This window comes from Benincasa hispida, unplaced genomic scaffold (assembly GCF_009727055.1).
Source record: "Benincasa hispida cultivar B227 unplaced genomic scaffold, ASM972705v1 Contig968, whole genome shotgun sequence".
Classification (NCBI taxonomy): Eukaryota; Viridiplantae; Streptophyta; class Magnoliopsida; order Cucurbitales; family Cucurbitaceae; genus Benincasa; species Benincasa hispida.
In genome coordinates this window covers 320,492-338,000 of record NW_024065299.1, presented here as the reverse complement: position 1 = coordinate 338,000, position 17,509 = coordinate 320,492, and the positions used below count along the sequence as shown (strand labels likewise).

Sequence of the window (17,509 nt, the reverse complement as noted above, 5' to 3'; positions counted from 1 at the left end):
ACGTTGAGTTATATATATTTATCAATGAAGTAGAATTATAAAAAAAAAAAAAAAAAAATGGAATGGATAATTCAATTTGCATTTACTTTAAACTTCAAAGACTATATATTGGGGGAAAACATCGACTATGTACATCATCTTCGCTACATGTTGAACAATAAAACTAGCATGTTTATAACTTTCTTTCGTTAAATCACAATATAATATATTAAAGGAAATAATCAAATTAATAGCACATTTTGACTTTGACTACTAACATGTTGCCTGTCATTGAAGAGAGTGTCATCTTCCCCAAGTCAAAGAAATTTCCTGCAACTTGCAATACTTGCAAGTGGCCAACAGTTATTCAAAATTTCGAGCCCGTGACACACCCATTGTCATAACAATAGTTATTTAGACATGTTTCGTGGAGCCCCAAGCTTGTGGTCCTCCTTTTAGTGTGGGTTCAATTGGATGAATCTGTCAAGTCAAGGTAGAAAGTAGGTCCGCCCCCATAACCACACGGGAGGGTAACAAGATTCAACTGGATGGTCACGCTTCTTCGAGAACGGTTTTTCCCTCAATTTGAAAGCAGGTTCCGTGAGTCCAAAGATGCCTAAGGCAAGCCCAAAAGAAGATTTTCCTCTTCCTCACATCGATGTTCTGGTGGAATTTCCTTAAATTGATCTATATTATATTGCCTCCATATGCAAGGTTCTTCGTCTTTCTTTATAGCGTAAGCACACACAGTTCCCCACCCTTTGTAGAATTTCACATCCCTCGTTCTCCCCTCCCGCGATTTTTCAAAGAATCCTACCCTCATCTTTTTCGTGGTCGTATGAGCAGAGCCAAAATCTGTCCCACTAACCTAGCCAATCTCTCGGGTGAAATGTCTGGAGTGATATGTGCATTCCGAAATATTTCCATCATTTGTTCTTGGTGGTACTCTGAAGTTAAAATAAGACTTAAGATCTAAATTTGGGCTACCTTAGGACAGTTAGAGTTATTGTCGCCGTTTACCGAGGCTTCCATTCAACGCTTATAACATGTTATATGAATATCTTACTTGATGCTAATAAGGACAACAACACAATTAAAAGTATATTTAAAAAAACTTAGAATATTGAATACTAGATGGGGAATAACCTAACAAAATTATGAATCGTTTGGCATATTTAACCTTAAAGGACATGATGTATAGATTTATGTTGTTGATTTCGTGCAACAAGCGCCCATGGCCTAATGGATAAGGCGTCTGACTTCTAATCAGGCGATTGTGGGTTCGAGTCCCACTGGGCGTGTGTTTTTTTTAGTTCTTTTTTTAAGTAGTGTTAAATTAAAAAATGAAATGAAATTTGGTATTTAATAAAATATAAAGGCACAATTTGATAACTATTTGATTTTATATTTTTGGTTTTAGCTTTTAGTTTTAAAAAATAAAAGATCACATAATATACATAGTTTTTAGTTTTAAATATTCTTTTATAAAAATAAAACCAATTATTTTTAAAATAATTTTCTATCTAATAACATATTTATTATTATAAATATTTTAAAATATGTATAATTTATATATCCATGCTTAATGTTCTAATAGTCCATGTGTCATATGTCCTATGTGTCATATTGACCATATGTCTTGTAAATACACAACATTAGTGTCCAAGTCATTCACCTCCTACTTGTCAAATTGTCTTTAAATAATGACATTTTATGGATTTTGTAGACACACATTGGTGAACAATCCAAAATGATTGAAAAATTTGTTGAAAAATTTAATGAATTTTTCATTTTTCATTTTTGTTATTTTATTTGTTTATATATTATATTATCTCCATATTTGCGTTTCTATCAAAGAGAGTAAGGTTATTTCGATATATTTTGTTCGCTCATGAAACACCTTACACACACAACTCAATGTTCCTTGCTCACAACCAATCCCTCAAAGAAATGAATGCGGCGAAAAAAAAAGTATGTTTACCCTCCCTCTCCTCTTCGAGTTGAGCTACTTATATACCCGAATCTTATAGAAATCAGTCCCCTTATAACTAGATACTTGATGGTGGACAATCCTTGATTTCCTCTTTTTAGCACTTTCTTTTTTGCCTACCTCTATCCCGATAAGCTGAAGCCAAAGCTCTTATTTTCTATTGTGTAATAGTTCAAGTAAGTTTTGAATGAGTAAAATCTCCCTAGAATCCTGAGGTTTTTTCAACCACTCACCTCCTATCCTACTTCTCCACCCTCACCTCTCAAGCAAAGAGGTTTCAGGATACTAGGCGACCAAATGAAAGTGAACAGCCCCGAGCAAATCTTCTAGAGACCATACCTTTTGTTTCGACTTTTTCTCTCTTCTAAAAAGAAGCAATTTTGGAAAACTAGAATCAATATATCCCAGTTCTCAATAGCCAATAGGATTTTCATAGATCATTGGTATTGGATGCATCGTTAGGTTGTGTCGAGTCAAACCAGCTCATTTTTTTTCCATCATCAGCATGGGTTCCTGTCGTTTCCCCTGCGGAAGGTGGGTCCTAAAGATAGGTTGTTTTTTTTCCTCTTTATTGTAATTAATAAATTAAATATTATTTTGCATGTTTAATTTTTAATATAAATATAATGTCTTGTGATAGTGCTACCATGACAAATCTTACAAAATTAGAATTTGCAGCTCTTAACATTAATGGTAACAATTATTTGTCATGGGTGCATGATATCGAAATACATTTGGATGCTATGAACCTTGGAGAAATAATTAAAGAAAGAAATACGACTTCAAGTTAAGAAAAGGCCAAAGCAATGATTTTCTTTTGACATCATCTCCACAAGGGATTGAAAATGGAATATCAAGCAGTAAAATATCCTTGCATCTCGTGGAAGAATTTGAAAGAGAGCTACGATCACCAAAAATAGTTATTCTTCCTAAATCTTGTTATAGATAGATGTATTTGAAGCTACAAGATTTTAAATGTGATTACAACTCCGCATTATTTAAAATTAGTTCAAAATTGTTATGCGAAGAGAAAGTTATTGACACATATATGTTGGAGAAAACATTTTCTACATTTGATGTCTCAAATATGCTCTTGTAGTAGCAATATTGAGAGAAAGATTTTAAACAATGTTCTGATTTAATTTCACGTCTTCTTGTGACCGAACAAAATAACGAGTTATTAATAAAAAAAAATCATGAATCTTTACCAATTGGAATAACACCATTCATTGAAGTGAATGGTGTGAATTTTAATAATCATAGTCGAGATCATGGTCGTGATTGAGGTCGTGACCATGGTAGAAGAAGAAATATTTATTATTTTTAGGGTGGTCGCTCTAATCACTCAAAGTTTAAAACAACCACACAAAATGATGATCATAAAGGAAAGACTCCACAAGATAAGAATTCAAGAAATGTTGAACATAAATGCTTCTGATGCAATATGACTGGGCATTAGGCACATATATGCCACACATCAAAACATTCAGTTTATCTTTATCAAGATTTCCTGAAGGAAAAAAGAAAAAAAATGTGGATGCAAATTTTGTATATCAGGATAATAATATACTTGACTCATCCGGTATGACAATTTTGGATGCGACAGACTTCTTTGAATCTTCTTAAGAGAAAATTAGTATAGTTGATGGTATAGAAAGTGCTTCTTTTGATTTTTAGAATATTGAGAATTAATGTTGTTTGTTTTGTTTATCTATCTTTCATGTTTTTTTAAAGGTTTAACTTTTGTATTTCAAATTTTGTATATCTTATTGTAATTATCTTGTTTAATGAAAAATCATGGACAAATTTCATATGTTGAGTGACTAAAAATGAGAAATGAAGATCTATATCTAGTAGATTGTGCATCTACACATACAATACCTACAAGTAGAAAATATTTTGTCAAAATGATAATATTGGAAGCAAAAGTCAATATGATATCATATTCTACAAAATTAATTGAATGGTTTGGAAAAGAAAATATTATTTTGCCTAGATAAACAAAATTTTACAATTAACAATGCATTGTTTTCTAGTCAATTAAAGAGGGATTTACCACAATGGTATACATTGCAATGGTTATCATATTGAGACTGACAGAAAGAATAAGATAGCGTATCTTGATATTATAACTATTGTCTCATATGAAAAATTATTGGATCAAAAGAAGCATGCACAGGGGTAGCAATGGATCAATAATGCTCTAATTACATTAAATAAACTAGGATTAAACATGCAAAGAGAGTTAGAAATACAACCTTTGTCATTTCCACAAGAATCTTCGTCTCCATGAGTAATCAGTACCACCAATAGTAAATCCTCACTATTCTTCAGTTGAAGAACACTGTTGTGGGACCGAATTTTTAGTGAAAGATAGGGAATTTTAGTAAATTATTTTGGAGAGTAAAAGAGATTTTTCTATAAGATTATATTGAATCTTCAAGGAAGCATTAGTTTTTAAGAATTGAAAAATAAAAACTATTTATAAACCAAAAACATGCAAAAACCCTTCTTGCATGACCTCCACCTTAAACTCCATTAGCATGGAAAAATTAGGTGTCAAGCTTTGCATAAGTCACTTCAAAACCCACTTAGTTAGTGGGAAAATCCAACAATTTGATTTTTTCACTATAATTTTTTTATTAAAAAAAATGGAATACATTTTTCATATTTTAGAATTATTTAATTAAATAAAATAAAAATTTAATATCACATATTAAAAAGTCTTTGACACCTAATTTTGATTAATCACATTAATCAATTTTTAAAACACTTTCATACTAATAATTTATTTAATATCTTATATAAAAAATACTCTCCAAAAATAAATAATTAATTAATTATAAATTATATCTTATATAAAATACAATTTTTCCTCAAAACTGAATTTGAACATTTCAAATTCTCACTTCACCTAGTTCTTCAATTTTGTCTGTAATAAGCTAGTAAGAAGACCTGATGAACCTACAGATTTGGGCTCCATGTTGGGAATATCCTAGACTCGCAGTTCGTAAATGTTGTTAACATATTCTATTTATCAATAAAAATATCATTGAATATTTTATTCAATAAATTATTATTGATATTGCATTCTTATATGAAAATTCAGTAAACAAATCCATGGTTATAACATGAATACTTTAACTTTATGTGGCGACATAAAAAAGGATCAAGTTTAGTATGTAGCCAAAAATGGTTTATAAGTATATGGATGAGATTGGGTACCTCATTTGGCGACACTATCGGATGCGGCCCATTTTGTATACTGATACAAATGATGTGATAAAAAAATAAATCATGTGGAGACATGTGAGTGGGGGCATCCTGTGCAATGAGTTTGCATAAGACCGGACCTCAAAATAGTCACTTTTCTTTATAACAACCGTTTACGGTTAAAACTAACTATTTCAAACTCAATGACCTAGGGTAACTCGATCTTAATCCTGAGCTAACTATGAACTCCTGTTTATTTGGAATTATCCTTGGATCTGTATAGGTGAGAGTAGTCCAACAACACTGCTCAATAAGCCTCCCATTTTGGGATAAGAGTGGATAGATAGCTAGGGACATAACTTTGTAATATGGAAATTCACTCCTACCCGACTTAGGGTTAGCATATAGGTTGTTCTCTTAAGCGCTGATGCCTAGTCTTGAACAACAGGGTCCCGCCCTCTCATGAAAATGAGGGTTATGGTTTATAAGTTGGACTATAAATCAATTGTTCAATGGAGGATCACTGGGAGCTTAAGGAGCAAGATGTATTTACAGGGGTAGAACGATAATCTTTGACCCAGCTGTAAATACGAACGAGCTGTGAAGGATTGACTTACCGATTATGGTTGAAATGAACAAAAATATATCTACTAGCTCGTAATTTGGATTAGTAAATTGAGTAATCATCATGAGATTTGAAATTAGGGTTTATAATTTGAAATGTTCAAATTCATTTAGGGTTTCTATTAATTGTATTCGATACAATTGAAATATTTAATTTTATCAAAATTAAACAAAATTAGAGAATCGATTACTATTTAAATTATGATTTAAATATTAGTTATATGAAATTAAATTCATTGTAGTGAAATTGGTGTTTTATTAATTTAATATTAGATATTAAATTAATAAAATTAATTAAAAGGTTTAATTAATTAGTTTTTATCTAAAATTAATTAATTGAATTAATTTTTATAAAACTAATAAACAAATAAATTAGTTTATTTAAAGGAGATAAAACAAAACATATTTCACCGAAACTTTTCTACACTCATGATCTTGAAGAAAATGGCGACATCACTGTACAACAAATTTGTTTGAAAGATAACCTGATAGAATTATTTACAAAGACATTACCTACCACAATCTTTAAAAAACTGGTGCACAAAATTAGAATGCGGCGACTAAAAAATCTCAAGTGATTTTTCCATGAGGGGGAGTAAATATACTTTTTAGGAGTATAAATTATATAAAATATGTACTCTTTTCCCTTCACTAGGGTTTTTTTCTCATTGGGTTTTTTTCTAGAAATATTTTAACGACATATTTCATATATATAATGGGATAAGGGGGAGTATTATAAATATTATAATAATAGATATCCATTAGATGCTCATGCTTAGTGTCCATTGACCATGTGTCATACCCTCATTTCCCAAAGTATTGTCCATGTATCTCAATATTACACATTATTAGTGTCCATGTAATCCACAATAAATAGTGTCATTTAGTGGGTTTTGAGATCCATGAAAATTGGAGAAAGTAGAAATTTTAGAGAAATTCCTTATTCCTTATTCCATATTTTGTTATTTTATTTTATTTTATTTTATTTTATTTATTTATATATTATGTTTTATTTATTTTAATATCTATTTATTTTTTAATAATTTTTTTTTTGTTTTTATAAATAATATGTGAGAAGAGAAAGTTCAAAAGAAAAAGAAAATTTGCAAGGACCCAATGTAAAAAAAAAATGGATTTTTGTTAATATTGGAATTGGAAAGGATATATATATATTATACAAAATACTCCTAAACTTTGTATTTTATGTCAAAAATACTTTTGAACTTTCAAAAGTTTCAAAAATACCCTTAAATTTTCAAAAGTAGTTCAGAAATATTCTTACCATTAGTTTTGCATGGAAACCTTAGTGTTTTGTTTTAAAAATACCTATGAACTTTAAAAACTTTCAAAAATATCTTTAAACATTAAAAAAAACATTCACAAATACCCTTACGGTCCATATATGATAAGAAGTCATTAATACCCTCTTACTTCTCCATTTTTCCTCTTTTTTCTCCATTATTTTCCTTAATGCTCTCTTATTTCCCTTGCTAACTATTTGAAACTCGTTTAAAATAAATAATTGACTAAAATTACACATGTATCGTATATAGGAGAATAGAATCTTTAATAGAATCTTTATTTCTTTCTGGATTCGAAAAAAAATTTACGCTACGCAAATGTGTTAACCTTTAATACACATAAATGTAATCATTTAAAGCTGAACATATCTTCAAAAAAAACCTTTTGACAACATGCCTAATCACTAGAACATTCATACACTATGAAATTTTTAGTAATAAAGTAGGGAGAAATTTAATTTCTTTAATAGTGATAAAAACACCATATTCAACATAAATAAACAATATTTTAAAGTAACTCACAAAAATGTATTTATTTAAAGCCGATCATATTTTCAAAAAAAAAAATGAAAACATGCCTTATTACTAAAACTATTCATACTCTATGAAATATTTAGTAATAAAAATTGGAGAAATTGAATTTCTCTTATGATGATAAAAGCACCATATTGAGCATAAATAAATAACAAATGTCTCTCACTACTTTAACTGAGATGAGCCCCCCTTGTCAACTAGTAAAACTATTCAACTGAATTAAGTATTTGCCAAGATTTACAATCTAATTGTAATGAAGAAAAATTCTGATAGTCAATCATTATTCAACAATCAAGGTGTAAACTTGTATTCTCCACCAAGAATTCTGTAAATTAAATTTACTTATTATTATTTTTCTTCTCTTTGAGGTATTTCTAAAAATTCTCCAACGTCTGACATCTCAAACTAACTAGGAAACGTTTTCCTTATTAGCTCTAGTAAAAAAAATCCTTTTAGACGCTAATAATACTTAACTTTGTAGGTCATTTAGCTTCCCATGACTCTACCATACAATATATTTTGTCATGACCTTATATTATGATCTAGGTACATCATATGTAATCTAGATAATATAACTGTAAGCTATCACTACAAAGGTTGTTCATGAACACTCCATGAATTGGCAACAATTCTTTTAAGTACATTTTTGAAATTGAAAGACAAAAAATACATTTTCATTATGTGTTGATGTCATTTTCAAAGTACCATAGTTATCAAAACATTTGACTTATATCGGTATTTAAAACTCTTGAGAGAAAATGACATAACTTTGAATTATATAAAACATGTTAATTGACTATATGCACACTATTATCCATTCTAATTCAGCATGGAAATCACAAGATGAACCGAATAGATTTCATATGAATCCCATTCATATTAATTCAAAAATTCTATTACTATAATACTCCAGTGAGTTAGAATAAAAGCTACCATAGGGCAATTAGTTATTCATTCACTAGACCGAGACATTCTCAACCAAATATTACACCAAAATAACTCTTATTCTTATAATATTTAGTTATCATATTTTGGTCAAGAAACCATTAACTTGCTTAAAAATTTCTCGTTTAACCCTTCATTTTAGACTCTCGAATTCCACTCCAATAAGCCAACGGTAGAAAAAATAACCAATTGGGACAAAAACTAAAGCAATCCTATCCATTTCTTGAGTTTGAGTAAAATTTTATGCAAACATCATTTGTAGGGGGACACAAGCAAAGGTGTCTCGAGGCCAAACATGAAAGCTTACTGCAAATCAATGAAGGAGACTGTGGCATGTTTTGACACACTTCCTTCTCCCACTTACCATAAACACTCTCTTCATTCACCTTGGTGTTGACCTATGTAAATACCATCTGTAGGAGGAAACAAGCAAAGGTGTCTTGAGGTCGAGTATAGATCTCACAGTGTGGACTATTTAGGGAGAAGCGTGAAAAAGAAATTGAAGTATCATATACATCATTTTCCTTTCACTGAGTCTTTTACAAATAAGAGTTCACTACTTAGGCAAATTAGGCTAATAAATTTATTTAAGTGGATTGTTAAATTGACCCAAAATAACTCTTATATTGGATAGTTTAATAATATATGATTCTTGTTTATTAAACACTTTAATAAACCTAAAATTTATTGCATGCTTATAACATTATTGTCTGATTCACCTTCCAGATCGGTTTCCAAGTAGGGGTGTTCCGTTTCCTTCAGTTTAAATACCCCAACCTTAGACAGAACTTTCCTTAGACTAAGGTCCCTTATAGACAATTACGTTATAAATTTAATCTTTTATTATTTTCAAATTAATCCTATTAAAAGAAAATAAAAGATAAATTTGATTTTAACCTATGTTTGCATGCAACTCTTAATTATAGATTTTAATTCTAATTTCATTAACTTCTAACACTTGTAAAGCTTAATGAAACAATTAAAGTCTATACATACATTTAATGACATAGTTTTAAAATATAACAATTATATTTTTCTAAAGTGATGTCTTAAAAATATAACAATTATATTTTTCTAAAGTGATGTAATGCTTCATGCATCTCCATTTTCATCAGTACATACATAACATTTATATACTAAAGTAATGAAAAATAAATAACATATATCCATTCATCTAAATTATATACTATAACATTTATAATATAAAATGATGCATGGAAATGTTGTTTATGCATGAAACCATATTTTATAACACTTAAACAATATGATGCATGAAAATGCTTAATAAATCATGTAACTTCATAATATAACATTTATATTAAGACGATGTATTAATAAATGTTTATTCTATGGTGAGGTTTACTTTATGACATACAATATGACATATAAAATTATAAAATCATACATCACATGTATAATTAAATAAAATAGCAATAAAGGATCGAAATTGGCATTCTAAAATATTAATTAAATTAAGATAACACTTATGTTAATTTAATTAATAAAAAACTAATACTTATTACAATTAATAATTAAAGCCGCTACCATCGTTGGACGCGCGCACATGGGATCTCCGAAGTGTAACGACGCTCTTAGCAGCGTTGTTATGTTGGCTTTGATGTTGCCCCAGCATAGCGTTACACTGCCGAGAGCATAGCTACACTGAGCTAACATTAGCTGCAACATAACACTATGCTCGTGGCAGCATTATAATGTTAAGCTCTTTGTGTTCCAGCGTAAAGGGCAGCATAATTATGCTGCTCGTTATGGTATAATAAGTAGCTTATTTTTGCATCAATTCTCCATCCATTTTGCTTCGCTTCAATTTTCTCCAAAATGAAGCCACAAATGACACGGACTATATTACAAACTCGATAGCAATTAAAAACACTAAAAAACATCAGGGCCTTTACAATTCCATTCATGAAAGAAATAAATCTAATGCTAAATTCGTAAACATCCAAGTTGCAAAAGTCCAGAAAACACATCACAATGCAGATCTAAACACCCACCATAAACTCTAATTTTAAGGTTTCAAAATGAAAATCAAAGACTCAACCTAGCTCTGATATCAATTGAAGGGAATTTGAATACCCACAGTGGAAGCAAATGAATGTGTTTATCTCTAATTTTCGTTTTACATAACAATATAATTCAGAGTGACGAAAACCATGGATAAATAAAACCTAAGCATGCTTCAACTATGCAATTAGAGAGGAATGGATTAAGCAATACATACCCTTGAAGATCTTTATCTTCACGTTTCCTCTCCACATACGAAATTGCACGATCTCCTCTTGATCTCCCAAATCCGATACCACGAACATGACGTCAAGGAAAAAGGGACACCACCACGAGGTCTTTTCAGTTATTCTTAGGAACGAGAATCGTACAAAGTTGTTTGAGCTTGCACTCAATTTTAGTGGAAGGAGAATAAAGAGAGATTGAGACAATATAGACAGACCAAAGGAATAAGAAGAAGATGAGAACCACTTTCTTACTCTTATGTTTCACATGTATTGAGAGGTTGAGAGGGTTGTGGGACTTATAATTCCCTCCCCTTTTAATTTCAAGATTCAAATTCAAATAATTTAAATTTTAATAATATATATATATATATATATATATATATATATTAAATTATATGTTATATATAGAACATATAACCTATAGTTTATATTATATCATATAACCTATAGTTTTTATATAAATTACATTCATATAAATTAATATTTGAATCATATTCATATAACCTCTCTCATCAAACTATATAGATTTAATATGAATAATATTCACATTAACTTTAACATATAGTTTATATGAAACACATTCATACAATTAATATTTAAATCATATTCAAATAATCTTTTCTCTCATAAAACTATATAAATTTAATATAAATCATATTCACATTAATTTTAACACATAATATTTATATGAATCATATTCATATTAATTCTAACATATAGTTTATATGAAACATATTCATACAATTAATATTTGAATCATATTCAAATAATCTTTTCTCTCATAAAACTATATAAAGGTAATATAGTTCATATTCACATTAATTTTAACATATAGTTTTTATATGAATCATATTCATATAATTAATATTTAAATCATATTCAAATATTTATTTTCCTCATAAATTTAAATAATGTATCAATATACATTATTTAATTGTATCTTATACAATGAATTCTCTTTCATCAATTAGAACAATTCAAACTAAATCAAAATTAATTCGATTCTCATTAGTCCTTATTGAGCTAATGAGGGGATCTTATGGGCATATAGATTTAAGCTCCAATGATACTTGATTGTTTAATTAAGTTAATCAACCTTCATTAACTACCAGCCACTCTACTAAAGACCGACAATTGCACTCTTCGCACTATAGATATATTTCTATATCTATTGGATATAAAAAATCAATAGTGTGTTAACCTTTCACAAATTGTTTATAAGTACAGACAAGTCAAATTACCGTTTTTCCCCTATAGTTACATGTAACTTCTTAAGTACCACTAATCCGTCTAATGAACAATTAATCATAGTCCATTATGACTGAACCTTTCTCAGGCCAGAAAGGGTGAGGCACCTTATCATTCAAGTCTTGGAATCCGCTCTTAAAGGAGCAATTTATCAACTTACCCTTGCAATAGGGAAGTAGTGAATTTTTGTGTAGTTGTGTTCCCAGATTCCCATCAGACCCTAAAATGGTAGACATATTGAGTCGATGAATCTAGCCACTCTCACCCATGCAGATTAAAGGATTGCAAGGCAAGAATTCACAACTCACTCAAGATTAAGGTCAAGTCATCTATGGTCATCCTAGTGAAATGTAAGTCTCTTCTACCAATGACGTTATAAAAAGAGACCCAACATTACGTGGTTCAGTCTTTATACAAGCTCTTTGTATAGGATACCCCCGCTCACATATCTTCACATGAATGATCAGGGTCAGATTATTTATAACACTTTAAACCAATTGTAACATTTACAAAGTAGGCTGTATCAGTACATACTAGTTAGGTTATCACTTAAATATGATCCACCTGTATTGAAGGGATTGAATTCCGAGCGGAAGCGTATGAATGCTTTGCATCCCAAAAACTAATTTTTGAATAAACAAAAACAGTGTTCTAAAACAGAACTCATGAAAGATAAACATTTTAAAAGCATGCTTTAATAAAGGGGAACTAAGAGAGAGAACTATTTCTTACCTTTGAAAATTCTCAAGCTTCTAGAAAGATCCTTTTGATTTTTCAAAAAACGCCTTCTCAATCGATCTTGAACACTACCACGAGAATAACCTTGTTATTCTCTAGGATTCCTATAGAAGGATATGTGGTATCCAACTATTAGAAGAGGAAGAGATAGAGAGATTTCTTTGAAGAGAGCAGAGAAGATTTTCTTTTGGTGGCTAGGTTAAAATTCACCAAATGAATTCACACCCTAAAAGGGCCGTAAGGAAGAATTTATGTGGAGAAGGGTTAACCCCTTCTCTATCTCCAAGTCTTTCCCAATTTACCCTTGTGCTCAATTAATTAAATAACGTTTATTGAATTAATTAGTACATTAATTAAATAACCATTTGTATATTAAATCCAATTTGACGTATATATTTAATTAACATAAATAAATTATTTCTATTGATGCCCTAAATCTCGTAGGGTCCTATAGTTTGTAACTGTAATGTGCAAACATCTTATTTATTTAATAAAATATATGATATTTTATTTTAATTTTTATTGCACTAACCACAAACCAATAGACTAAGATCCAAGGTTATCTTATAACTTAAACATGTATGTAGAGACATACAGGTGGATCATGTTTAAGCAATAACCTAAATGGTCTATAGTAGATAGATAAGGCTGGATACCTTATCTTGGTGACACTACAAGTATGGCCCCTTTGTAGATGTTACAATCATTGTAAAGTGCTACAAATGATCTGATCCTTATTATTCAAGTGGAGACATGTGAGCGGGGATATTCTATACAAATGAGTTTGTATAAGACTAGACCACGAAACGTTTAGTCTCATTATACAACACCGTTCATAATAGAGACTTATATTTCACTAGGATAATTGTTGGTGATTAAATTAGTTTGTTGATATGCATTAATGGTCATGCATTGATCATGCGATGGTCTGAAGAGTATGCATTAGGTGTGTATGTGATGATCATGCGCTTCTGTCATAAGTTTTCTTACTCTCTCGCCAAGTATAACAAGATCGTAAGTTTCTCAGGATGATCCGAGGTCGAACACGGGGACTTGCAACTAAAAGACGAATGTAAGTGATGTGTTTGAGGCAGGGAATAAAAATACAAAGGAAGAAGCTACTTAACATGCATTACTTCTACTCCTAACTAAATAAACTGAACAATTGAAGTTTAGCTATGAGAATCAGTAGAGATGCAGTAATTGTTAACGCGTAATAAGATGCATGGAGAAGTAGGGCTGGGGAGGAGACATCGCCAAGTCCTTAAGTTTGGTCGTAAGGTTAATCCCAGCTCACCACACTTATGCCTCGCACACCTCTCGGTGGTCTGCTACATGTGTCATATCTCTATAACACATGAATGATGTTCCATTGAGCATAAGGTTGTTCCTATCTCTAGAAACACTTTTCACTTTGCTTAGTGAGTTTCACAACTACTTACCCTCTTAGGCAGTTGGTTATAGCTACTTGTTGTTACGAGTGATCATAGAAAAATCTTACGATAACCTTGCACTAAGCAAATAGGATTGAATCTCTACACTCGCACGTCGCACTCCTCTTGGTGGTCCGCTACATGTGTCATATCTCTATGATGCATGATTAAGTATGCGATAACTCTTGCTATCTGCACTTAGCTTATAGCGATGGAATAAAAGATGATAAAATAGAAGAGGTTAATGGAAATGATAATGAAGGAACTAAAGAGATGCATTGATTACAAAGTGTATTAATGTCTTAAGCCAAAATGTAATACAATATAGAGGTGAGAAGAGAGAGGTGGAAGACTAGATGTATGCAATCTCTTACTTCCATTAGATGTGTGTCAAGGCTGCGGTAGAGCAATGGAGTAGTCTCTCTCGGACTCTATCTTCAGTGAAGTTCTGGTCGTCAATCGAAGGAAGTTGTGGAAATAAAGAACTCTCAGAGAAATTGTTACTCATGCTCTTGTCTGTGATAACAAGAATCTGCCCAAGGCAGAAGTCCCAGATGCTTAAACTTTGGCTATAAGGCTCTATCTGAATCACCACCACTACTGACGCGGTTGGTGAGAATGTTAGCGTTGGATCATGGTCTGACTGCTTTTTAGAAGGTCTACTAAGTAGCTCAGAGATCCTGAAGTATGCGTTCATATTCGTTTCTTTTGAAAGATCACCACATTTCACCCACTCTTTGCGATCATACTTCTATCATGGTTATCATTTTGTAGTTGAGATAGTGCATGTGACCAACATTTCTTCAGTGAGATCAACGCATGCAATCAACTCCTGCGATAACTACAAAATAGATACTTTGACGCATGATATGAGGTTAGCGGGGATTTTTAGTGTAAATCAATGCAAGTTCATTATTTCACATGAATTCTTGGTAATATCAATGCATGTTCTACTCAATACCCTCATTATTCTAAGTAAAAGACAGTTTGGTAGTAAGCGACAACAAAATTTGGTGGACGATAGCTTGGCGTGCATAGCGACAACAAGAGGTGTTGTTCCTTGATGAGAGCGAGAGATAAAGAGAAGAATAGTTCTTCAATGGTTCCTTTGTTATTTATTTGTTAAAAACATGTCGTAATTTGTTTGTAGATGCATAACTTGTTGTTTGATTGTGAATGCGGTATTTCTGTCATAATGAATTTGGAATGATCTTGCTTCTGCTCATAGGTACTTTTTGATAAGAGTTCCTTCAATTGATATCAGAACCAGGTTCTGATATTCCAAATCCATTATTGTATAGAATAGCATTTACCTTCTCGGTGGGTAAAGTATGTCTACACTCTGTTTAAATGTTAAATAGTTTTGTGGATGTGGATTAATGGAGTTTTCTGGGATGATGCCTCTGGTTATTTAATTCTTTTACATTCAAAGTTAATTGTAAGGGCTCCTGTGTTTTTGGGCATATTAACTTGCTATCGAGTCTGTAATTCAAAGAGTTTGAGTCACTGTGAGTCGCTCATGATGAGGCTTCAAGGCAAGGAGTTGTGCTATACTTCGAGGATGAAGAAGACCAAACATTGGTTAGGTCATGTAAACGATGGGGTAAGTGATCGTTGAGTATTGGATACTCGGAAGCCTGTTGACGCGTGCGCACTAGACGATCGTGTAGCTCAGTAAGCTTCATCGCTTAGTTACTGACTATACGATCGCGGAGTAAATGTTACTTAAATGCTTGTTTTATGATCATCTAGACGATCGTGCTTCACAACAATGTCGTCGTCTAAACGATCGTTTAGACTTCCATGTTTGTATTTGGTGCGTTGAACAATCGAGTGCCTCATGCTTCATCACATTGTAAATGGTACTCAATCATAGTTAAACGATTGTGGATACCTGGCTAGTTTACTAAACGATCAGGGAGGCTTCACCTGGGCAGTTAAAGATTGCAAATGGATCTACAAGAGGAAACAGGGTGTCGATTGGAAGGTGCAAACCTTCAAGGCTAGACTTGGCAAAGGGTTATACCCAGGTGGAGGGAGTCGACTATGAAGAGACTTTCTCGCCTGTTGCCATGTTGAAGTCTAACCATATCCTCCTGTCCATTGCCACATTTTATAACTATGAGATATGGCAAATGGACGTCAAGATTGCCTTTCTGAATAGTAATCTTGAGGAGACCATTTATATGGTGCAGCCGGAGGGATTCATAGCCCAAGGTCAAGAGAAAAAGGCTTGCAAGCTGAATCGGTCCATTTATGGGTTGAAACAGGCGTCTCGATCTTGAAACATTCGGTTTGATACTACGATCAAATCGTACGGCTTTGACCAAAACGTTGATGAGCCTTGTATCTACAAGAAAATCATCAACAGTTCAGTAGTTTTCCTAGTGTTGTATGTAGATGATATCCTACTCATTGAGAATGATGTAGAACTACTGACTGCAGTTAAGAATTGGCTAGCAACCCAATTCCAAATGAAAATATTCGGGGGAGGCTCAGTTTTTTCTAGGTATACAGATCTTTCAGGATCGTAAGAACAAAGTGTTAGTGCTGTCTCAGGCATCGTACATTGACAAAATGTTACTCAAGTACTCGATGCAAAACTCTAAAAGCGGCCTACTGCCTTTCAGGCATGGAGTTACATTGTCTAAGGAAATGTGTCCTAAGACACCTCAAGAGGTTGAGGAGATGAGACGGGTCTCATATGCATCTGTCATTGGTAGTTTGATGTATCGATGCTACTAGACCAAACATTTTCTATGTTGTAGGGACTGTTAGTAGGGATTAGTCTAATCCAAGACAAGGTCACTGGACCGCAGTCAAGAACATCCTCAAGTATCTTCGGAGAACAAGGGATTACATGCTCGTGTAGGAACTAAAGTTTTAATCCTTACTAGATATACGGATTCTGACTTTCAGACTGATAAGGATTCTTAGAAATCCACTTCAGGGTCAGTGTTCACTCTTAATGGAGGAGCAGTAATGTGGCGAAGCATTAAGCAGGGGTGCATCACTGACTCCATGATGAAGGTCGAGTATGTAGCAGCTTGTAGGAAGTTCCTGACTGATCTAGAAGTTGTTCTATACTTGTCTAGGCCTATCAACCTCTATTGTGACAATAATGATGTTATGGCGAACTCTAGGGAGCCTAGAAGTCACAAGTGCGACAAACATATAGAGCGGAAGTATCATCTCATCTGCAAGATAGTACAACGAGGGGATGGTAGTCACGAACATCACTTCGAAGTATAACAT

General features: G+C 32.1%; 1 non-coding gene across 1 annotated transcript; it reads left to right on the top strand.

The window, feature by feature from the left end:
- Positions 1-1,207: 1,207 nt before the first annotated feature.
- Positions 1,208-1,280, top strand: TRNAR-UCU. Its single transcript has one exon. It is a non-coding gene; the product is annotated as a tRNA-Arg (tRNA).
- The last annotated feature ends 16,229 nt before the right edge of the window (positions 1,281-17,509 follow it).